General features: G+C 39.7%; 1 protein-coding gene and 1 non-coding gene across 3 annotated transcripts in view; one reads left to right on the top strand and one right to left on the bottom strand.

Moving 5' to 3' along the window:
* AGBL4 (AGBL carboxypeptidase 4) overlaps positions 1-18,079 on the top strand; it is a 1,100,555-nt gene that overhangs the window by 324,577 nt on the left and 757,899 nt on the right. The window lies entirely within an intron of this gene.
* On the bottom strand, positions 15,214-15,318 carry LOC117027928 (U6 spliceosomal RNA). The gene has a single exon (XR_004424040.1). It is a non-coding gene; the product is annotated as a U6 spliceosomal RNA (small nuclear RNA).

The raw sequence follows: 18,079 nt of genomic DNA, 5'->3' as shown, positions 1-18,079 counted from the left end.
ACAGACTGTTTCTCTCAATCCTTAAAACGGCATCATTCAGGTCACTGATGCCTATCAAGCAGAGTCCAAGGGTCTCAGTCTGAGGTTCAGGCTCTCAGCAGGCCAGAGTATCATTGGAGGTGTGTTTCACACAGGTGCCTCCCAAGCTACAGAACAGGCCAGAGAAAATATCTGGGATGCAAATTGGCATTAATCAGTACTAGTACCTTATTAAAAATATTGAAGGTAATTTCTGATTGACAGTAGGGATTTTGCTTATTTTATTCATTAATCAGTTAGAGCTTGGCTGTGACTTTTAATCCTGAATTGTCTCTGAAACATAGTTCATTGGTTGCCCTAATTTGTTGGTGGATATCTTTTCTACCAATTTGATTTCTAATGTGAAACTCATTGGTCTTCACATAATACATGGATATTCTGTTCCATCATCATCTTCTCATGCCTGAATTGGGAAGCCTGAGCTTCAGCAAGCTCCAGATAACTTACATGATACTTATTCATTTATTTATTTTCCTGCCTCAGGCAAATCCAGAGAGCTTTGCTTTGTCCTGTTAAATTAGAGAGAAAACAAAAATGACCAGTAGTTTTACTGGAGAAGCAAGGAAAAGTAATTGTGAGAAACATCCTAGGAATAAATATTTATTCCTTGAACACCAACTCTCTGGTAGCATCCTGCTAAATGTTACAGAAACAGATGAATAAAACACAGACACTGACTTTAAGAAACTCATAGTCTAGCAAATTAAAAGGATTCTGCATAGCAAAAGGAACCATCAACAAATCGAAAGAGCAACCAACCAAATCGAAGAAGATACTTGAAGACAATACTTCTGATAAGGGCTTATTATCCAAAATATATTAAAAAAACTCATGCAAGTCAACAACAAAAGAACACAAACAATCCAATTAAAAAATGGCCAAAGGACCTAAACAGACACTTCTCCTAAGAAGACATACAAATGGCCAACAGATATATTAAAAGATGCTCAACTTTGCTAGCTATTAGGGAAATGCAAATCAAAACAGCAATGAGATACCACTGCACACCTGTTAGAATGGCTGTTATCAACAAGACAAGTAATAACAAGTGTTGGAGAGGTTGTGGAGGAAAAGGAGCCCTCGTACACTGTTGGTGGAAATGCAGATTGGTACAGCCACTATGGGAAATGGTATGCAGGTTCCTCAAAAATTTAGAATAGAATTACTATATAACCCAACAATCCCTCTTCTGGTTATCTGCCTGAAAAATTTGAAAACACTGATTTGTAAATATATATATACCCTCATGTTCATTACAGCATTATTCTTTCAGTAGCCAAGACATGGAAAAAACTGAAGTGTCCTTTGATAGATGATTAGATAAAGAAGATGTGCTACATACATATATACAATGGAATGCTACTCTGCCATAAGAAAAGATAAAATATTGCCATTTGTGACAACATGGATGGATCTCGAGATTATCATGCTAAGTGAAATAAGTCAGATAGAAAAAGTCGAGAACCATATGACTTCACTCATATGTGGGGTATAAAACTAAAAGCAACAAATTAACAAGGTAAAGAGGGTCAAATATATAGTGATGGAAGAAGATTTGACTTTGGGTGGTGAACACACAATGCAATATACAGATGATATAGAATTATACCCTTGAAACCTATATAATTTTATTAACCAATGTCACCCCAACAAATTTAATAAAATTTAAAAAACAAATGCATAGCCTAGCAGACAAGACAGACAAGTAAACATTTCATTATTAGTATAAACCAAAACAACCCCCAAACCTCAGTAGATTAATATAAAAGTTTACTTCTCATTTAGATTTAATTCCATGGGTTAGTAGGGGAACTGAACTCCAGTGTCAATGGGACCTAGATTTCTGCATCTAACTGGCAGGTAAGGGAAGAGCGACAGTAGCAGATTGGGTTTGGATGAAGTGAACATCTTCCATGCATTCTTCCTTTGCTAGACATGGTCCATAGTCCTACCCAACTGCAGGGAATGCTGAGAAATGTATTCTGTGTGTGCCTCGGAGGAAAAGGAACTGGAGTTTGGTGAACACATAGCATTACCTTTGTACAGTAATAATTTAGGGCATTTGTGCTGTAACATCAACACAAGCATTATGGGAAGAAGAGGACGTTTTTAAATTTAAAGTTTATTGGGACAATGGTTAGTAAAGTTACATAGGTTTCAGGTGTACAATTCTGTATAACATCATCTATATATCACACTGTGTGTTCACCACCCAGAGTCAATTGTCCTTCCATCACCATATATTTGATTCCATTTACCCTCATCTACCACTCCCTCCCCCCTTACCCTCTGGTAACCACTAAACTATTGTCTGTGTCTATGAGTTTTTGTTTCTTTGTCTTGTTCCTTTGTTGATTTCAGTTTTATATGTGGGATGTAAAACTGAAAAAAGAAGGGAGGTTTTTAACTTAGTCTGTGGTATGGGGATGAGGGTAGGAATCAGGAATGGCTTCCCAGAAGATGTGACACTTAAACTGACTTTTGAAGGATTTTTAAGAGTTAGCCAGGTTAAGAGTAGGGTTCCAAGTGGTGAGTTGGAAGACATGAGCAAACGCAAACAGGCATAAAATAGCAAGATGTATGCTTAGAGGACTTCTGACTCAAAATACTCACATCTAGATCTTACATTTTCATGAGAGACACAAGACTTTTGATCATCTCCAGTTCTGAGGTTAGGGGAAGTTCTGGATCATACTGATACATTCTAACTCAATTGTTCTGATCAAAAATGCATTGCCCAATTTTCAAAATCAAAGGAGTATGTTTTTGAAACTCGTTGAAAGTCAAACAGCCAGCATGACCTAGTTAAGAACTCTATTCAAACAAGAAAAAGAAAAAGAACTTGGAAATGAATTTCCCTGAAAATCATATCTATCTATTTATGAAGACACAGAAACCACATATTTTAAGGATGTGTGGAGAAGCACAATTTGGTACCTTTTTTCTCCTCCAATTAAATTGGCAGCAACATTTTCTGTTGTAATACTTTTTTATAAGATGTTTTGCTGTGAGCCCATTGAAGAACAGTTTATATAAAAGATAATTTGATTTAAATCTAATTCTCTCTTGTACCTCCATTTATATTGTTGCAATTGGGTAGCAAAGTCTAAGGCTCTGGCGTACCCTAGAGCTCTTGGGTTTTATAAATGTCTCTGTGTTGCTTAAGACTAAAATCTAGCTGCATCAGAATTTCCTCTTAAGAGGAAATAAAGTTCTTGGCTCAGATAGGGATTTCAAAACAGGAGTTACTGCACTGAAAGACACATTTTTTTGGACCACTTTTAAACATGAGAAAAATGAATAGTACATCTAAATATGGAATCCATATCGATAGAACGGGAGGTAGGGTGGGCGTCCAAAAGTGCTTAGGGGAAAGGCAGGAGGGAAGTAATTTAAAATAGGACCAATAGTGTTTGTCTTGAAACTTGGCAGGCAAATCTAGAATTTCATAGTTGGACGATAGCAGAGAAAGTCAAGGAATGAGAGTTTCCAGGCAAGTCCACAAATATAATAGTAAACCAATACAGGTAAAATTAAATTGTGCTAATACATATAAAGCGTTTACCATTTAATAAGTGTTCAGTAAACATTAGCTATTACTATTATTATTAGTGTTTGTTTTGCCTTATTGGACATTTAATTCAAAATAAACTCTTCTTGCTTAAGCTTTTCTTTTTTTTCTCTTGCAATTTTTTTCTTGATAACAAGTGTTGAAAGCATTTAAATTGATGCGATGCATCTCTCAAAGCTTGCCCTCCTGAGCCTGTCCCTTTGACCCCCTCCAGACCAGGTTTTGGGCTCCTCTTACTCCATCACACATACCTTAGGCTTTTCTCCTTGAGCATTAATTACAACTTTGAACTTGACTGGACGCAATTTGAGGACGGCAACAGATTCTTTTTCGTCCCTGTTTTCCCAGGGACACTACTGTGTGTTTGGCACAGCATAGACTCTCGAATATTTGAATGAATGGCCAACAACTTACAGTTTACTTAGCCCTTTCACACCTGTCATATCCTCAGGTAAGCTCAGTCATATAGATGTTTGTATCTTAGTGTAAGAACACTAAGGCTTAGAAAGGCTTAAGGTTTTTGCCCAAGGTGGGACGTGGTGAAGTCGATATGCCATCCAGCCTGTCTAGCTCTAGGCTTCCTATGCTTTTCACCATAACACACCACATTTCCTTGGAATTTATGATGGTGAGAAATAACAGTAGCCTGAATACCAAGAGACCTGGGTTCTAATATCGCTCTGCTCCTCTTTTAGGGTGCTGACAATATCAGATGTCTTGTCTTCTTCACCTCATGCCTGAGAACTCGTTGAGGGCAGGAACAGCTATCATATTCACCTCTTCATCCCCAGCACACAGCACAGGGTGGGGAGGGTGGGGCACACAGTAGGTTCTCTCTATACAGCTATGTGAATGATTGAATGAATGAGTGAATGGATACAGTTATTTTTGATAATAACAATAGCAACAATAACTGCATTCTATACAAATAAATACAAAGCACTTTAGCATCCATTATCTTCTTTTATCCTAACCCCACTCTGGATTTGACAAAGCTAGTTTGTTATCTGTGTTTTAGAGTGAGGCAAACTGAATCTCAGAGGTCTCAGTAATACACCAAAATCCATACCTTTGATTTAGAGCTTGGATACCAACCCAGATGTGTCTGACTCCACATACCAGGCCTTTTGGTCACGATCAATCTGTTCCAAAGCTGGAGAAGTTTTTATGTTTACAGAAGGCAGACTCAAAGAGGACCAAGGCTCTGATAAATAGAAAGAAAACCAATATTACTGATAGAACTTCCAGTCGTTTGGGCTATCAGAAATAGAGATTCCTTTGGATGTACTTTTTTTTTTTTATTGCTGTTTGTTTGTTTATTACAATTGACATGCAATATTAGTTTCGGGTGTAAAACACAGTGATTAGACATTTATGTACTTTACTAAGTGATCACCCCAATATGTCTACTATGGATGTACTTTTCTATCAGTACTTCTCAAACTTCACTTGTATCCAAGTCAGTGGAGATCTCATCAAATGCAGCTTCTGATTTGGTAAGTGTGCCACTGACCTGAGAGTCTCCATTTCTAACTGCTCTTCCTGTGATGCTGACACTGCCTTGAAAAAGCAAGGCTTTAGATAGCCAGACTTTCTTCCTCCCACACGGGCCCTCTCTGCTCCTAAGCCTGGGCCCTGTGGCCTGGGCTGACTCAGTCTTTATAGTCCCCACTCTACCCCTTGTCTCCAGCGATAGGATGTATCCCAACATGACTTTTCTGAATAACCACTTTCAGTTCACACAGGGAATTATCACCTACATTTATAGTCATATGGGCAGGGATTTGAACATAGAAGGCACAGAGTTAATCTGTTGATTTTCTTCATCGGCATAGACTGCACGACATGTCTCTGACCTCCAACTGAAATGTAAAAGCTCCCAAAGGGACGGCTTGAGATTTACCTGGTTAGACAGATGCCTTTGGGAAGCACTGGTGCGTCCCAGAGGGATCAGCAGGGATCCAGAGAGCATCCTTGTTCATTCTGAGAGCGGACGAAGCACCGGGGAAGTCATGAAAAGACAATGAGGCCGGGCATCTCTGCCATTACCTAGCTAAGCCAGCTTTAACAAGCACTCTAGGTTTTAGCATTTGTAGCTGTAAAATGGGAAGTATGTTACCTATCCCAGAGAATTGCTGTCAAAATTGCAAGTAATACCGTGTCTCTTCTATAACATCATGAACTTCTCAGAGGTAGAACTTGTGTTACATTGGACTTCTGCCAACCGGAGCTCTGAATACAATGCTTTCTGAATAATAGACCACCGGACCGGTTACAGATGGCCTAATAAAGAAACATTTATATGGGAAAATACTGGAACATGCAAAAACATTATAATACTCATATTTTTGTATATTGCTTTAGTATTGCAAAGAAGAACATCTACTTTTCCGATCAATTACAAAGCTATGCCTTCCCGTTATCCTTTGGACAGAGACACAATTCCTGAACAAAGCCTATAATGCTGTTAATGAACTAGCACTTGCTCGTCTCTAGACTTGGCTCAGACTGCTCTCCTCCATGATCTCTGCACACCTGTCAGTACAACTGCAATAGTGTTTCAGTCCCTTGAATGCAGCACAGGGAGAATGAAGGTTGTTCTCTTTGCCTGAAATGCACAACCCATTCTGTCCTTTATAATCCTTCATATTTTAGCTCAACCGTCAACTACCCCCAAAGAAATTGTCCCCACTGATTAAGCCTGAGTTTTGAGGGTTTTTTTCTTTTTCATATGAGCTGGTACATTCAAAGCACATATCACACTTGTAATTAATTTTTTTTCTTTTTAAAGTAATTTTTCAATCTTAAATTACAATTGACATTCAATATTATATTAGTTTCAGGTGTACAACATAATGGTTAGACATTCATATAACTTATGAAGTGATCACCCTGATAAATCTAGTACCTATCTGATATCATACATAGTTATTACAATATTATTGACTATATTCCCTATGTTATACTTTACATCCCCATGAGAGTTTTGTAACTACCAATTTGTACTTCTTAATCCCTTTACCTTTTTCACCTGTTCCATCAACATGTTCTCTGTATCTATGAGTTCAGTTCTGTTTTATTCATTTATTTCGTTTTTTAGATTCCACATATAAGTAAAATCATATGACATTTATCTTTCTCTCTCTGACTTAACATATCTCATTTTACTTAGCATACTACCCACTAGATCCATCTATATTGTTGCAGATGGCAAGATGTCACTCTTTTTCATGGCTAAGTAATACTCCATTGTATATATGTACCACATCTTCTTTATCCATTCATCTATTGATGGGCACTTAGGTTGCTTTCATTTCTTAGGTACTGTAAATAATGCTGCAATGAATATATAGATACATATGTCTTTTCAAATTAGTGTTTTGGGTTTCTTCAGATAAATACCCAGAAGTGGAATTGCTAGGTCCTTCTTTGTCTCCTGTTATAACCTTTGTTTTAAAGTCTGTTTTGTCTGATACAAATATTGCTATCCCGCTTTTTTGTTTGTTTGTTTGTTTCCATTTGCATGAAATATCTTTTTCCATCCCTTTATTTTCAGTCCATGTGTGTCTTTTGATCTGAAGATCTGAAGTGAGTCTCTTATAGACAGCATATGTAAAGGTCATGTTTTCTTATCCATTCAGCCAACCAATGTCTTTTTTTTTTTATTTTTTTATTTTATTTTTATTTTTTTTAATTTATTTTTAATTTATTGGGGTGACAATTGTTAGTAGAATTACATAGATTTCAGTTGTGCAATTCTGTATCACATCATCCATAAATCACACTGTGTGATCACCATACATTTGATCCCCCTCACCCTCATCCCCCACCCCCCAACCCCCTTACGCTCTGGTAACCACCAAATTACGTTCCCCAGATTAATTTTCAAACCCCGTGGCCATCCTGTGGTCACCAACTGCCCTCCAATCCCCTCACCCTCCCCCCACCCCCCACCCCTCCCGCCCATCTAGCAACCCTCAGTTTTTCCTCATTGTCTCCCAAACTGTTTCTGATTAGTTTATTCACTTATTCTTTTTTTTACAATCCGCAAATAAGTGAGATCATATGGTACTTATCTTTCTCTGTCTGACTTATTTCACTTAACATAATGTTCTCTAAATCCATCCATGTTGTTGCAAATGGTAAGATTTCTTTCTTCTTTATGGCTGCATAATACTCTATTGTATAAATGTACCACAGTTTCTTAATCCAGTCATCTACCGATGGGCATTTTGGTTGTTTCCATGTCTTAGCTATTGTGTATAGTGCTGCAATAAACATAGGAGTGCATAAAGATTTTTGAATTGAAGTTCTGGATTTCTCCGGATAGATACCTAGGAGTGGAATTACTGGATCATAAGGTAGTTCCATTTTCAGAATTTTGAGATACCTCCATACTGTTTTCCATAGCGGCTGCACCAGTCTGCAATCCCACCAACAGTGCACAAGCGTTCCCTTTTCTCCACATCCGCGCCAGCACTTGTTGTTTGTTGATTTATTGATGATAGCCATTCTGACTGGGGTGAGGTGGTATCTCATTGTGGTTTTTATTTGCATTTCTCTGATGGTTAGTGAGGTTGAGCATTTCTTCATATGTCTGTTTGCCATCTGTATGTCCTTTTTAGAAAAATGTCTCTTCAAGTCCTCTGCCCATTTTTTAATTGGATCGTTTGTTTTTTTGGAGTTGGGTTGAGTAAGTTTTCCATAGAGTTGTGATATTAATCCCTTATCAGATATATCATTGGCAAATATCTTTTCCCATTCAGTAGGATCCCTTCTTGTTTTATTGATGGTTTCCTTTGCTGTGAAAAAACTTTTTAGTTTGATATAATCCCACATGTTTATTTTTTCTCTTAGTTCCCTCGAGCGAGGGTGTATATCAGTAAAAATCTTACTCCGGGTAATGTCTGAGAAGTTTCTTCCTATATTTTCTTCTAGGTATTTTATGGTTTCAGACCTTACATTTAAGTCTTTAAGCCATTTTGAATTTATTTTTGTATATGGTGTAAGGAGGTGGTCCAACTTCATTTTTTTGCATGTGTCTGTCCAGGTTTCCCAGCACCATTTATTGAATAGACTGTCATTACTCCATCGTACATTCTTGCTTCCATTGTCGTAGATTAAATGGCCATATAGGCATGGATTTATTTCTGGACTCTCTATTCTGTTCCATTGATCTATGTGTCTGTTTTTATGCCAGTACCATGCTGTTTTGATTACTGTAGCCTTGTAGTATAATTTGAAGTCAGGTATTGTTATACCTCCCACTTTGTTCTTATTTCTCAAGATTGCTGAGGCTATCCGGGGTCTTTTATGGTCCCATATAAATTTTAGGATTATATGTTCTATTTCTGTGAAAAACGACGTTGGCAGTTTGATAGGAATTGCATTGAATATGTATATTGCCTTAGGCAGTATGGACATTTTAACTATATTAATTCTTCCTATCCATGAACATGATATGTGTTTCCATCTATTTATATCTTCCTTCATTCCTTTCATCAGTGTCTTATAATTTTCTGAGTATAGATCTTTTACTTCTTTGGTTAAATTTTTTCCCAGGTATTTTATAGTCTTTGGAGCGATTGTAAATAGGATTGTTTTTTAATTTCTCCTTCTGATGTTTTATTATTGGTATATACAAATGCAACTGATATCTGAATATTAATTTTGTATCCTGCCACTTTACTAAATTCATCTATCAGCTCTAATAGCTTCTTGGTGGAGTCTTTAGGGTTCTCTATATATAGTATCATATCATCTGCATACAATGATAACTTTACTTCCTCCTTACCAATCTGGATGCCTTTTATTTCTTTTTCTTGTCTGATTGCTGTGGCAAGAACTTCCAGAACTATGTTGAATAGAAGCGGAGATAATGGGCATCCTTGCCTTGTTCCTGATCTTAGGGGGAATGGTTTTAGCTTTTCCCCATTGAGTATGATGTTAGCTGTGGGTTTGTCATATATGGCCTTTATTATGTTGAGATAAGATCCCTCTATTCCCACTTTCTTAAGGGTTTTTATCATAAATGGCTGTTGGATTTTATCAAATGTTTTTTCTGTATCTATTGATATGATCATGTGATTTTTATTTTTCATTTTGTTAATGTGGTGTATCACATTAATAGATTTGCGGATGTTGAACCACCCCTGCATACCAGGGATGAATCCCACTTGATCGTGGTGAATGATCTTTTTAATGTATTGCTGAATTCTGTTTGCTAATATTTTCTTGAGGATTTTTGCATCTATGTTCATTAAAGATATCGGCCTGTAGTTTTCTTTTTTTGTGGTGTCTTTGTCTGATTTTGGGATCAGGGTGATAGTGGCTTCGTAAAAAGTGTTTGGGAGTCTTCCCTCCTTCTGGATTTTTTGGAAGAGCTTGAGGAGAATTGGTGATAATTCTTTTTTGAACGCTTTGTAAAATTCACCTGTAAAGCCATCTGGTCCAGGGCTTTTGTTTGTTGGGAGACTGTTGATTACTGATTCAATTTCCGTGGTGGTAATCAGTCTATTCAGGTTTTCTGTTTCTTCTTGAGTTAGCCTTGGAAGGTTGTACGCCTCTAGAAAATTGTCCATTTCTTCCAAATTGTCAAATTTGTTGGCATATAGTTGCTCATAGTAACTTCTTAAAACTCTTTGTATTTCTGCAGTGTCCGTTGTCACTTCTCCTCTTTCGTTTCTGATTTTATTAATTTGGGTCCTCTCTCTCTTTTTTTTAATGAGTCTGGCTAAAGGTTTGTCGATTTTGTTTATCTTCTCTAAGAACCAACTCTTGGATTCATTGATCTTTTGTATTGTTTTTCTGGTTTCTATTTCATTTATTTCTGCTCTGATCTTTATTATCTCCTTCCTTGTGTTCCCTTTGGGCTTATTTTGCTGTTCTTTTTCCAAATCCCTTAAATGTGAAGATAAACTGTTGATTAGTGATGTTTCTTGTTTCTTTAGGTAGGCCTGCAAAGCTATGAATTTCCCTCTTAGGACTGCTTTCGCGGCATCCCATAGATTTTGGGTCGTCGTGTTTTCATTTTCATTTATCTCGAGATATCTTTTGATTTCTTCCTTGATCTCCTGCTTGACCCATTCATTATTTAGTAATAAGTTATTCAGCCTCCATGAATTGGTGTGTCTTCCAGTTTTTTTCCTGTAGTTCATTTCTAATTTCATAGCATTGTGATCAGAGAAGACAACTGGTATGATTTCAATTTTCTTAAATTTATCAAGACTTGTTTTGTGGCCTAACATATGATCTATCTTGGAAAATGTTCCATGGGCGCTTGAGAAGAAGGTGTATTTTGCAGCATTGGGGTGAAATGTTCTGAAAATATTGATTAAATCCAAGTGGTCCAATGTATCATTTAAGGCTGTTGTTTTCAAATTGATTTTCTGTCTGGAAGACCTGTCCCTTGTGGTCAGAGGTGTGTTGAAGTCCCCGACTATAATAGTGTTACTGTTGATCTCTGCCTTTATGTCAGTCAGTACCTGTTTTATATATTTAGGTGCTCCTATGTTGGGTGCATAGATGTTTACTAGGGTTATGTCCTCTTGTCGGATCGATCCCTTTATTATTATATAGTGCCCATCTTTATCTTTTAGTATGTTCTTCATTTTAAAGTCTATTTTGTCAGAAATAAGTATTGCAACTCCAGCTTTTTTCTCGTTTCCATTTGCATGAAATATCTTACTCCAACCCTTCACTTTCAGCCTGTGTGTGTCTTTTGTTCTGAGGTGAGTCTCTTGTATACAGCATATACAAGGGTCTTGCTGTCTTATCCAGTCAGCCACCCTATGTCTTTTGATTGGAGCATTTAATCCATTTACATTTAAAGTGATTATTGATAGGTACATAGATATTGCCATTTTTAAATTTGTAGTTAGGTTGTTTTGATCTTTCTTCTATTTACAGAAGTCCTTTTAGTATTTCTTGCAATGCTGGCTTGGTGGTAATAAATTCCTTTAGCTTATTTTTTTCTGGAAAGCTCTTTATCTCTCCATCAACTTTAAATGATAGCCTTGCTGGATAAAGCAATCTAGGTTGTAGGCCTTTGTTTTCCATCACTTTAAGTATCTCCTGCCACTCCCTCCTGGCCTTCAATGTTTCTGTAGAAAAATCATTTGATAGTCTTATGGGAGTTCCCTTGTATGTAACCCTCCGTCTTTCTCTTGCTGCTTTTAGGATTCTCTCTTTGTCTTTAAGCTTTGCCATTTTAACTATAATGTGTCTTGGTGTGGACCTGTTTGGGTTAATCCTAGTTGGAACTCTCTGCACTTCCTGGACTTGTATGTTGGTTTCCTTCATCAGGTTGGGGAAGTTTTCAGACATTATTACTTCAAATATGTTCTCAATCCCTTGCTTGCTCTCTTCACCTTCTGGTATTCCTATGATGCGCATGTTGTTGCGCTTGATGTTATCCCAGAGGTCTCTTAGGCCATCTTCATTGTTTTTTATTCTTTTTTCTTTTTGTTGTTCCGTTTGGGTGATCTCTGCTACCTTGTCTTCTAAGTCGCTGATTCGATCCTCTGCTTCATCTAGCCTGCTGGTAATTCCTTCAAGTGAGTTCTTAATTTCGGTAATTGTGTTCTTTAGTTCCAACTGGTTTTTCGTTATGATTTCTACATCCTTCTTTATGTTTTCTCTAAGCTCGTTTGTTATGATTTCTACATCCTTCTTTATGTCTTCTCTAAGCTCCTTAAACATTCTTATCACCAGTGTTCTGAACTCTGTCTCTGAGAGGTTGGTTACGTCTGCTTCATTTGGTTCCGGTTGTGGAAGCTTCTTCTGTTCTTTTATTTGGGACGTGTATCTTTGTTTCCCCATTCTGGCTGACTGTGTTTATTTTGATATATTAGGTAGATCCCCTAGAGTTCTTAGTTCTTGCTAGGTTATCTTATGTAGTATGTGTCCTTTATATTTGACTCGCACCACGTCGTCCTCCTCTGCGTGTGCTCCAAAGGTGAGTCTTGTGTTGTGTACACTGTCCCGTCCAAGAAGATCTTTAATTGCTTCCCGCTAATGAGCAGGTGGGGTCAACTCCTGGGCTGACCTGCCGTGGGACTTGGCTCTGCCCCCCGCAGGGCACTCTGCTGCGTGAGGGTTGACCACCCCAATGTGATTTGGCCTCTATGGGCTCCAGAGCCTGCCGAGAACCCCCTCTAGGTGTGTGACCTGCAGGTCAAACCCGGCTGCACTCCGATTTGGTCTGGAGTTGGCCCCCGGATATGCCGAGTCCCGTGCCACCCAAGCTGGGCCCCGGCAGGGAAGTCCCAGAACAAGGCAAATCACCAAGCACAGCAGCAACGACAACAGCAAAGAGAAAAAAAAAAAAAAAACAGCCGATAACCCCCGCTCGACACAGGCAAAGATATCAAAGATACAAGACAAAGCAAAACAAAACCAAGCAAAGCAAAACAAAGCAAAACAAAAAGCAGCGACCGTCTCGGCCTGAGCCCACCAAGCAATGACCAGGTTGTCCTCTGCTGTACCAAAGAGCCCCCTGCTTATTGCGCAGGCAGAGCCGGTCACCTGGTGCTCAGAGAGACTTTGGGACTGCAGACTTAAAAGCGTGGGCCTGAGGGGTCTGGATGATAGTCTCCACAAAGTCAGTGCAGCTTCTGCCCTTATCCGCACGTATGCACACCGAGAGGAGCACCACCCGTCCTTTGTCCTGAGCTCCAGAGTCCTAGGGCACTCCTTCAGTGTGTGTGTATGGGTGCGGGCGGGAGATTTCTGATCTGCTGACCGTGCCTCACAAGCTGGGCCCCGGCAGGGCAGTTTCAGAACAAAGCAAATCACCAAGCACAACAGCAACAACAACAACAACAAAGAAAAATATCAAATACGTTCACATGCAAAACCACCTGATAACCCCACTCGACAGAGGCAAAGATATCAAAGATATAAAGACAAAGCAAAACAAGACAAAACAAAGCAATACAAAAAGCAGCGACAGTCTCGGCCTAAGCCCACCAAGCAATGTCCAGGTTGTTCTCTGTTGTACCAAGGAGCCCCCTGCTTATTGCGCAGGCAGAGCCGGTCACCTGGTGCCCAGAGAGACTTTGGGACTGCAGACTTAAAAGCGTGGGCCTGAGGGGTCTGGATGATAGTTTTTACAATGTCAGTGCAGTTTCTGCCCTTGCCTGCACAAATGCACACTGAGAGTGGCACCACCAGATATGTGACCAAAACTCTTGAGTCTTAAGGCACCTCTTCAGTGTGTGTGTGTGAGTGCGGGCAGGAGATTTCTGATCTGCTGAAAGCCCAGAGCTGCGCCTGCCTCACTGCTGATCTCCGGGTGTGTCTCGGCAGCTGCACCCACCCCACCCTAGGCAAACCAGGAAGGGTGGGGGCTGGAGATGAAGGGGTCTTCACTCTCCCAGCCCAGCCGTGCGTCGCCCTCTTCCCGCAGGCCAGAAAAGGTGGTGGCTGGGGGTGGAGGCGTCTCTTCTCTCCTAGCGCAGCCAAAATCACGCACACTACCCAGTCTGCCTGGGTCAGGGCTGCCCATCAGGCATCCCAAAGCCTGAGCCTCAGATACCAGTCCTCGGTTCAGGAGCGGGTTTAAGTCTCTGGAAGGGCGGAGTAAGATTGGAGGAGCGGGGCGGGGGAGGGGCCTAGGTATGGAGACTGCGCCCCCCGTCCGCCGCAGGGCGCGCCGCCTTCCCGGCTGGAGAAATCAGCCGTGGGACGCAGGGAAAGAGCCCACTCCCGGTCTCTGCGCTCTCCGCTCCGCCTTGGGCTCCCGTGCGCGCCCGGCACAGCGGGGCTCCACCGCGGTTTCCAGTCCCAGTCTCTGGAAGGGCGGGGTAGGATTGGAAGAGCAGGGGGGGGGGCCCAGGTATGGAGACTGCGCCCCCGTCCGCCGCAGGGCGCGCCGCCTTCCCGGCGGGAGAAATCAGCCGTGGGACGCAGGGAAAGAGCCTACCCCCGGTCTCTGCGCTCTCCGCTCCGCCTGGGATCCCGTGCGTGCCCGGCTCAGTGGTTTTCGGTTTTCGCCCCCGCCAGCTGAGGCTCCGTTGGGGACTGGGCTCTCCCGCCGCTGCCGGCCGGGCGCTCTCACGCCGCTCCTCTTTTTCCTTTCCTTGCTCCATCCAGTTAGCGTACCATCAAGAATTTCTTAGCTTCAAGTAATCCACGAATCTCCCCACTATATTGTGTGGTGAGCGAAAATTTCTTTGATGGTTATAGTTCCCGTTTGCAACAAGATCCGGAGGAGAACTCAGAAAGTGCGCCCTGCTGCTGCCATTCCTATGACGTCACCTCGTCTTCTCACTTTTAAGTGAATTCTGTAGCATGTGTTGCATGGTATGATTCTTTTTTCTTACCTTTTCCCTTCCAGGGAAGACCCACCCCCTCTCACCCAACCAATGTCTTTTGATTGGAACGTTTAATCCATTTACATTGAAAGTAATTGTTGATAGATACGTAGTTATTGTCATTTTATTATTAATATTTTTGATCTTTTTTTTCTTCTTAAAGAAGTTCCTTTAATGTTTCTTGTAATACTTATTTGGTGGTGATAAACTCCTTTAGCTTTTCCTTGTCTGGGAATCTCTTTTATCTGTCCTTCAATTCTAAATGATAGCTTCACTGGGTAGAGTAATAAAAATGCGGAACACTTCCTGAATTTGCATGTTATCCTTGCACAGGGGCCATACTAATCTTTGTATCATTCCAATTTCAGTATACCATGTTTCCTCGAAAATAAGACCTAGCCAGACAATCAGCTCTAATGCATCTTTTGGAGCAAAAATTAATATAAGACCTGGTATTATATTATATTATATTATATTATATTATATTATATTATATTACCCAGTCTTAGATTATAGTAAAATAAGACCAGGTTTTATATTAATTTTTGCTCCAAAAGACGCATTAGAGCTGGTTGTCTGCCTGGGTCTTATTTTCAGGGAAGCATGGTATGTGCTGCTGAAGCAAACACAATAATTAAATACTTTTTAAGACTATTCGCTCAGTATCCTCTGCAAGTAAAATACGAGTTCAGTGAGGGTAGGGTTTGTTGTCTTATTCATTACAGTCACCACCATTCTTGGCTCAATGCTTTCCACATAGAAATATTTATCAAATATTATCAGAATTGATAAAATATTGGATTCATATTCTTACATTATTTTAAGCCCTTTTGGCATATTAATCTAAATATTGGGTTAATTAATTTATATTATTACATTGTTATTAATCCTTTTGATATTTTTCTTAAGAGTCAAATATAGAGTATGTTACATTTGTATTAGCACTTTCCTTTTTAATTAAATTTATTGTTTTGACAATGATTAGTAAAATTATATAGGTTTCAACTGTAAAATTCTATAATATATCATCGGTGTATAACATTGTGTGCTCACCATCCAGAGGCAGTTCTTCTATCACCATATATTTGACCCCCTTTACCCTCTTCTACCTTCCCCCACCCCGCTCCCCCTTACTCTCTGGTAACCACTAAACTGTTGTCTATGTCTGTGAGTTTACATTTCTTTGTTTATCTTGTTCCATTGTTGCTTGCAGTTTATATCCCACATATAAGTGAAGTCATATGGGTCTCGACTTTTTCTGTCTGACGTATTTCTCTTAGCATAGTAATCTCAAGATCCATCCGTGTTGTCACAACTCGCAGTATTTCGTCTTTTCTTATGGCTGAGTAGCATTCCATTGTGTATATATACCCCATCTTCTTTATCCAATCATCCGTCAAAGGGCACTTTTCTATAAGTTCTCTTCCTTAAAAATATCATCAAGCCAACTTTTAAAATAGTTATTTGTAACTTGATTTTTTGAAAAAGATACTGAGGATGACTGAGGTTAAGTGATTTGATCAAGTCTGCACAGCCCATTTGTAGCAGAACCTACATTAATTAACAGGTGAGGGACAGCCAGAGAGGTTTCACTTGCCAGAAAGTGTGATCGTGTACCCTTGTGTGGTACTCTGATATTGGACCACTGACCTAGATTCCAATTTAAAATGTGTATCTTATCATTCAGATCCCCAAGCAGTAGTAGGAGGGGCATATGAGGAAATATCTAATTTATTTATGTGTATAACATATGTGTTACATAATAAAAACTTATTTTTCATTCTTAGGTACTCTTACAGTGTTGAATAAGGATAAGCCATGAAAAGTTGAGGCAAAGGTCTGGGATGGTTTAGTGCAGCTATCATCAGTTCCCCAGAAGAAGGTGTAAGTGGCACGGAGTTTCCCAAACTTGCCTGAGCATGAGAATCATCTTATATTATATCATATTATATTACATTATATTATAGAATACACAAGAATCACTTGTTAAACAAACAGATTCCCATACCCTTCCTCCGCTGGTCTGGGGTGAGGCCCAGAAATCTGCATGTTTAGCCAATACCCCAGATCAAAAGGCTGGGTAACAGTGAAATGTTACGAAAAAGGTTTAAATGGACAAAGACTAACATCCTGATCTGGGAAAAGGGCTGTGAACTCTTTGGTTGTGGCAAAATGCTGGGGGTACCAAAAACATATATACAAGTGGACACTATGGTCAACGTTGCTCAAGCAGCAGTTCGCCGTAATCAGAAGTGTCTGGACGCTGATGGTAACCACTTTGAGCACCTCTTGTAATTGCAGAACTCAAATGTGACTTGTATTCACCTTTTGTTATTGGTATATATTATTACAGTTTTAATACAGTTTTCTTTTCTTAAAATGTGTGTGCATTTTTGGCACCTTCTGTAGTTTAGACGCTAGAAGACGTACTGACAGCTCCTGGAGGTGTGTGCTGAGCCTGATTTAGGCTGATGAGAGTGTGGCTTGAGAATACCCAAGACTGATTTCCAGCATTGTATCTACAGTAGAGGTGCAGATTGGTTGCTGGGATTCAAGTGAGAGGTATAACTGGGTGGTTAAGGACTGAAATGCAAGGCTCCTGAAATCTCCAATGAAGGCACAGACCTACAGGCATTGTTAGGGGATTAGTGTTGTGTCTTGTTAGACACTCTAAGTGTGTATAACATCAGTAATGGGAGCCCAGCTCAGGTACATTCAGCAAATATTCTGTAATATGTACTTGGTTTCAAGTCCTAAACTGAATATTGGGGTTCGCAGAATCTAGAAGGAAACGTTAACAAATATATACATACCCCTAATACAGTGGGTAATGAGATCACAAAGTACTCAATTTTGTCATTTCTTATTCTATCTGAATCTTCTCTGAACTCGGGGGCTTCTCAAAGCACAACTTAAATACCACTTTCTTAGAGGGTGAATAAAAGATGATAAAGGAGAGGTGGGTCCAGAAAGCTGGGAAGAGGACATGCAAATTAGAAGTAACACAAGAGCAAAGGCACAGACTTGTCAGAAATCTCCCTTTCCTAAGGGAAGTACTAGTATTTCAAAGCATTTTGAGAATAGTGTGTAAGGGGTGGTGGACAGAGATGAGGCTAGAGAAGTAAGTAGAGTTCAGGTCACAAAAGGTCTTGAA

Source organism: Rhinolophus ferrumequinum, chromosome 9 (genome assembly GCF_004115265.2).
Source record: "Rhinolophus ferrumequinum isolate MPI-CBG mRhiFer1 chromosome 9, mRhiFer1_v1.p, whole genome shotgun sequence".
Classification (NCBI taxonomy): domain Eukaryota; kingdom Metazoa; phylum Chordata; class Mammalia; order Chiroptera; family Rhinolophidae; genus Rhinolophus; species Rhinolophus ferrumequinum.
This window is presented reverse-complemented; position numbering and strand designations above follow the sequence as displayed.